Raw genomic sequence first — 6,623 nt, forward strand, 5'->3', positions numbered from 1 at the left:
AACTTGCTCAGATGCATCTGCTTGGTATATCAAAAAAACTATCTGTATTTAAAGTTTGCCAATGTAGCATGAATAAATTATAGAAGAATTATTTCTGAATTATGTAGCTCCTTTCAGAGTATCACATTGAGAAGTTATAGGTTATATGCATTTACTTTAAAGATGACTCCAAGCATTATGAACTGCCTTCTTTGGAACGGTGTTAGAAACCTGTGACACATTACGATCCATGCCTAGGGGCAGGCTCATTTCATGTCTGAGCTCATTTCAAACTACACTCCCATACCATCTCTTTACTTCAATTCACTGGCCATTTTTTTCTTCCTAAAGTCACCATTCAACCTGTGACCATAGGACATTCACATGTGCTTCCATACCACCTGTACTTCCCCTTTTTAAAAAAAAGATTTTATTTGAGAGAGAGAGCACAAGCAGGGAGAATGGGAGAGGGAGAGGGCGCAGGGGGAGGGGAAGAGAGAGAAGCAGACTTCCTGCAGAGCAGGGAGCCCAATGTGGGGCTTGATCCCAGGATCCTGGGATCATGACCTGAGCTGAAAGCAGACCCTTAAGCAACTGAGCCACCCAGGCACCCCTCTCCTTAACAACTTTTGAAGTGGCAATTTTTCATTTAATTGCAGCGATCGATTCGCCTGTCTCCCCCAGTAACCTGCAACCTCCGTGGGGGCAGGGACAATGTACATTTTTGCTTACCTTCTGTCCCCAGAACCTGGCATAGTGTCGGGCACACAATAGCTGTTTACTAAATAGATGCTAAAAAAATACTATGAAATACACTCATTGGTGGAAATGTTTCAGTTTCTGAGAGCAGATCAGCCAAAAATCATTCAAATCAAAGTTGAAGAATGTTAAGGCTGAGCTGTTCTGTCTTTGATCAAAAGATATAGGAAAGATTTTGCTGCTAGTTGGGTTTAAACTGATTTTGGAGACAACTCTCAAAAAGCCTAACAATTTAACAATGCTTATTTGGATGTATATGAAGATTAAAAATTTTAAAACTTTTTTTTTAATGGAGTAAGAGTTAATTCTCAGAAAGATTCACCCAGATTAGGCCAAATTTTAAACAAAGTTACCATATACTTCATCGGGCAGTTTATTAGGCACTCTAATCCTCCTATCTGATTCTTGCCCCCAGTTTGCAGATGAGGAAACTGAGGGTACAAGAGGCCAGGGCTACATACTGAGTAAGCGGCAGAGCCAGGATTCACATGCAGGTCTATTTGATCACAAGAGCTAGGTTTTTAATCTAAGCCATGCATTAAGTGAAGAAGTAAATGTTGACATTTAGAAATAATGCATTGCACCCTCCTGTAGAAAGGTACAAGGCTACATAGAGTCTGATACTACCAACTGGGGCAAATATTTAAGTATTTTAAAAAAATAGAATCTGGATGCCAATGATGTGGTAGCAGGGAAACTAGACAATTTATAACAAAGGAATAAGGAGAAACATGAACTATCATCTACTGAAAGCTTGTTTTATGCCAGATACTGTATTAGATGCTTTACTGTTAATATTTCCTTTAATCCTAAGAATCCTGTAAAATGGGTAATAAGAGTCAAGAAAGCAGAGATGTAGAATAACTGATGTTTGGCTACCACAATGTTCCTTCCCTCCTTCCTAAGGATGTGACCTCCCACATTTTAGTGGGGCACAAGGTTTTCAGAAATAAGGACAATATTTTCCAGTCTCTATTCCAGCTAGGTGAGGTCACATTACTAAGTTCTGGCCAATGAGATGGAACAAGGAGTGTATGATGGCCTCTGGGAAATTTCTGTAAGAGACCATGGTCTCTTGCCTTTCCCCTTTTTTCCTGCCTTCCTTCTTTCCTCCTTTCTACTACTTGGAACCCACATGTGATGGCTGAGGCTCCATCTAGGACGATGAGGTTGAGGGCCTCTTCTGATGTGTGGTAGATCTATAAGGTGGAACCAGCCTAGGTCTCAGAAGACTGTAATATCTTTATACCAGCCCTGGATTGTCTCTTTATAAACTTTTTTTTTTAGTGTGAAAGAGAAACAAACATCACTTTGTTTAAACCACTGTTTTTGCCGTCTCTGTAACTGGCAGCTAATCTTAACTAATCCAGCAACTGGTTCATCAGGCCCTTCTGCAAAGTCCACACTCTCAGGTAGAAGCTGAAAAACTCCTGTTTATAATTTGCAAAAGATTGGGGGAGGAGGGCAGTGAAAAAGGCTGAAAAGGAATTTGACAGAAGAAAAGAAGGTTTAAATCATGCTCTCAAATCTGCACACCTGAGAAAAGATCAAAAGGAATATGCTACTCAACAATAAAGAATTTAGTCTCCATCAGAGATGGGCGGGGGGAGAGCTCAGTCACCTGCACAGAGCTGGAAATAGAAGAGAAATAGAAGCAGCACAGCTGGTAGTTTCTGAGAAAAATGCTGTTGGCTGAGGAGTAAGCACTGGAGAACGGAGCCCTGGAAATGGCCATAGGATGAGACAGTCAAGAACAAAGAATTACAAGGAACTCTGAAACTGAAGAAGCAGGAGATGAAGCTCAAAGATACATGGTCTGGAAAGGGACAAGCAGAATCATGTGACCCATATCAAGGACAGCATAAAGGTCAAAAAGGCAAAAGGAAAGGTCAAGAACGAAGCTCTGACAACTCATTTTTAATTCATTTCCTTTACACAGGTTCACAACAGCACTGAAGAAGTGAATTTAAATTGTGTTGCAATGGAGTAGAATCCTAAATGAGAGGAAGTCACAGAACAGGGAGTTTATTATTACCCTTTGCTCAATTTCTAAATGAACAGCAGTGGTAAGAACTTAGCAGAGAGATTCAATGACTGCAGTTAAGCCTCATTTTATTTAAGATCAATCTTCATGATTCAGAAAAGGAAAAATAATTTATGTCTGCCAAAGACGCTATTTTAAACATCAGAAAAAAAAACCAACTCACAATAAAGGTATGTAGGAAGTGTAGAAAATATAGATGGGAAATAAAATGAAAGTAAGTGATAGCAATAAAAGAAAAGACAGGAATATCAAAACACACATGACAGAGATGAGAATGCATTTTACAACTGGTTAAAAAAAATTCTGCACTATAACTGGACCTCCCAGATTGCTTTTGAGTGGTCACAGGTCTGAATCGTTTGTGGAACATCCAGTATTCTCTTAGTCGGGGAAATGGGGAAGGACATGCTACATGGAAGGCAAAGCAAACCATTCCACCAAGTCTGGAGTAACACGACAGCTTTAGCATACATTCATTTCTGATATTATCAGTGTACGCTAGAAGGGGGATGGAAAGGAAAAACAAAAATAAAATTTGGAAATTCAACTTGAGAGACACCAAGTGTAAATGGAGGATTAAATACGCTATTTTTTGTATGGGCAGTAAAAAAATTAGGAAAGCCCATAAAAATACCCAGATACCATTAAAAATGATTTGAAAAAAATTTTTTCAGTTGTTTACAAATAAAAACATTGGCTAAAGCAAGAATCTTTTAAATATTAAAGTATTTGCCCATTTCAACTTCAAGAAAAGAACAAAAACATCACAAACTTCAGGCCACTGAAGGAAAATACCCACACAGTCTTAAAAATAATTGGAGTGATAATGGAATGTTATTCAGCGCTAAAAAGAAGTGAGATATCAAGCCATGAAAAGACCTTGAGGAAACATAAATGCCTAATACTAAGTGTAAGAAGCCAATCTGAAAAGGCTACAGAGTGTATGATTCCAACTATGGAGACCATAAAAGGATCAGTTGTTGTTAGTTGGGGAGGGAGGGATAAAAAGGTGGGGCATAGAGGATTTTTAGGGCACTGATACTGTGATATAGTATCATAGTCTGTTATTACAGTGGTAGATACATGTTACTCTATATTTGTACACCACCAAGAGTGAACCCTAATGTAAACTATGGACTTTGGCTGATAATGATGTGTCACTGTGGGCTCACTGATTATGATGAATGTTCCACTCTGGTGGGGGATGTTGATAATGGGGCAGCCTATACACGGGTGCGGAGGGGGATGGGAGCTTTAAGGGAAACCTCTGCACTTTACTTTCAATTTTGCTATGAACCTAAAATTGCTCTAAAAAGATGAAGTCTATTAAAACAAAAAAACAACTTGGTGGGTCTGGTATCTTCTTCAAGTTGTATTGATTAGGGCCCTTTTCGTTTTAATTACTGTTGGTGCTTCCATTCTGAGGATTCTGAAGAATGAAACAGCAATGGGGAATGGTCTTAGAAAAGCAAATCTTAACAAGCAGTCAAATGAAGTCACTCCAAATGTGAAAATATACATGTTAGGCTGGACATGTTGGAACACCTTTCCAGTCGAAGAAAAACAGAACGAGTTTTGAAGAATAGTAAATTTAATTCTAACATGTAGGTTTTTTATTTTTTGCTATAATAAAAACATTTTAGGGGGATAGTAGGTATAAGAAAAAGTACCATGACTCAACTGTACAATCAGTGACAACTTCGCCTCCTTCATTACCTGAACTAAAAGTAGTATCAGACATGTTAAGGCTTATATTCTTAAATCACACAGGCCCAATTACTCCGGGGATTAGCTGTCATTTTACATTCTCTTCCAGAGTGGAGCTCGGACTAGGAAAGCCAGGGGCAAAAGAAAGTCACCTTGGCACCCACAGCTCAAAGGAGCATTTTGGGTTCTCAGGAGGTGCAACCTGAACACACTGAGGACACTGGAATTGTTAAATAATTATACTGCATTTTGAGGACTTCTGTGCCCTTCAACCCTACACTTAGGTTTAAGAGAGAGAACAGTCTGACAAAGACACATGCCATTTAATTTTCTCCTAGAAAGCAGGGAACAAATGGACTATTTCAAATTGGCTACATATTTGCAATTTAAAATTTTCATACTGCTATCTTTTTCAGAGCTTTAAAACCAGTTTTGAGGCAAACGTATTCAAGAAAGTTCAGGCATAGGTTTGTTTTTAAATTTAGGTTCAAACTTTTCTTGGGAAGGGAAAGGGGGTTGCAGTCTTTCTGACTACAAAAGAAAGTCTTCCACAAATGTCATCTGACTAAAGGCAACCTATGGACTTTGGGAAGTCAGTTGGGACACAGAGTAATGAGCCAACAACAGAGCCTCCTGCCTTCTGACCTCTCAGCACCTGCTCGACTGTAACCTAGAAGAAGAGAAACTCTTGGCTTCTCTACGTGGGTACAGGTTGCCCCCCACCCCACCCCCTTCAAGCAAAGGAACACCAACACCATCAAACTGTAGGCGAACAAGGACTACCCAAGGAGTTTGTCAAAGAACAGCGCAAGGGCAGGGGGCAAAGGAGCGCGAGCAAAGGCGGACGCCCTCGGGAGAGGTCTGCTCACTCTAGCCTGGGAAACCAGAACCCAGTTCCCGCACCGCGCCGAGGGCTCACACTCAGGTGCAGCGCCGAGACCCCTGCGGCGGAGAGGGGACCGCCTCGTCGTGGCCGCCCACTCCTCTTGCCCCGAATGACCCCAGCACCCAGGAGGGGTCCTCTCAGGGGTTTCGCTCCCTCTCTCCCGCAGACAAGGGAGCAGCCAAGCTGCCACTCATGTGCGGCCGCGCCACCTGCCTGCAGGCCCGGCTCGCAGGTGAAGCGCGGGCAGGTAACCGCACCTGCTCGACCAGCCCCACCTGCTGCGTCCCCTCACCCCGTCCTCCGCCTCCACCGGTGGGGTCGGCTCGGCTCCTCCTCCGGGAGCGGGGGGGGGGGTGCCCCGCTCCGACCTACCTGAGCGACCCCAGCCCCGGGCGCCCGCGCTCCCCGCTGCGTGCGCCCCGCGCCGCCCCGGGCGCGCCGGCGGCCGTACCGCGCCGGCACTTTCTCGTTGACGGCTGCTGCGGGCTCAGCGGGAAGCCCCAGCGTTGCCGGGCTCACCGCCTCCGACCGGCTCCATTGTGACGCGGCGCGTTCCTCCGGCCAATCGCCGCGCGGCGGCGCGAACCGCTGACTAAGTTCGCGTGTGGAGGAGGAGGGGACTGGGCGGAGGCGGGAGGCGGAGGCGGTGGCCGCGGGGTGGCGGCGGCAGAGGCGGAGGAGGAAGAGGAGGAAGAGGCTGCGGCTGCTTCGGTAGCTGCCCCTGCGGTGAAATCTGCAGCCGCCACGGCCCGAGTGTGTGCCCAGCTTCGGGCGCGCGGGGGCCGGTGACTCACCCCTCGCCGGTGGAAACAAAGCGCAGCTGCCGTCACCCGGAGCGCGCCATGTGGCCGCCCCGGCCCGCTCGCCACGGCTGGGGTCGGCGGGCAGCGGCGCCCAGCTACGCGACTCGCGGGCGGCTGGAAGACGCGGGGGCTGTTTTCAAGAGAAGGGAGGGACGGGGGCTTAGGGCGGTCCGCCAGGCGCACCGGGCAGGAGACTTTGGACTGTATTTTTTGCTGCCCGCCCCCCCGCCTTTTCACGTGGGCACCCCTGAGTAACTTATTTTCGTTATGTGTGCTGGGCCCTGAGGGAAGGCTCAGGTGGAGCACGTGGGAACCTACCTCTTAACACAAAAGTCTTTGCCTTTATTCGGCGGGCTTAGGAAGGCCCCAGGGCCGAGTCCCCGTGCGGGAGAGTTGACGGTTGTGCCAAACCAAGGGCCCCCAATATCATCCGTCTCTCTCAGGG

The 6,623-nt window shown here is 45.6% G+C and overlaps 1 protein-coding gene across 3 annotated transcripts in view; it reads right to left on the reverse strand.

Moving 5' to 3' along the window:
• Positions 1-5,827, reverse strand: part of LRRC8B (leucine rich repeat containing 8 VRAC subunit B) — a 99,487-nt gene extending 93,660 nt beyond the window's left edge. For all 3 annotated transcript variants that reach the window (XM_028087658.2, XM_028087657.2, XM_028087655.2), the window contains exon 1: positions 5,748-5,827. The gene's annotated coding sequence lies outside the window, so the exon portion shown is untranslated. The remainder of the gene's footprint in view (positions 1-5,747) is intronic.
• Positions 5,828-6,623: the final 796 nt, after the last annotated feature.

Source organism: Eumetopias jubatus, unplaced genomic scaffold (assembly GCF_037043125.1).
Source record: "Eumetopias jubatus isolate StellerSeaLion01/CBP00866 unplaced genomic scaffold, mEumJub1_p1.0 scaffold_4, whole genome shotgun sequence".
NCBI classification, from domain to species: domain Eukaryota; kingdom Metazoa; phylum Chordata; class Mammalia; order Carnivora; family Otariidae; genus Eumetopias; species Eumetopias jubatus.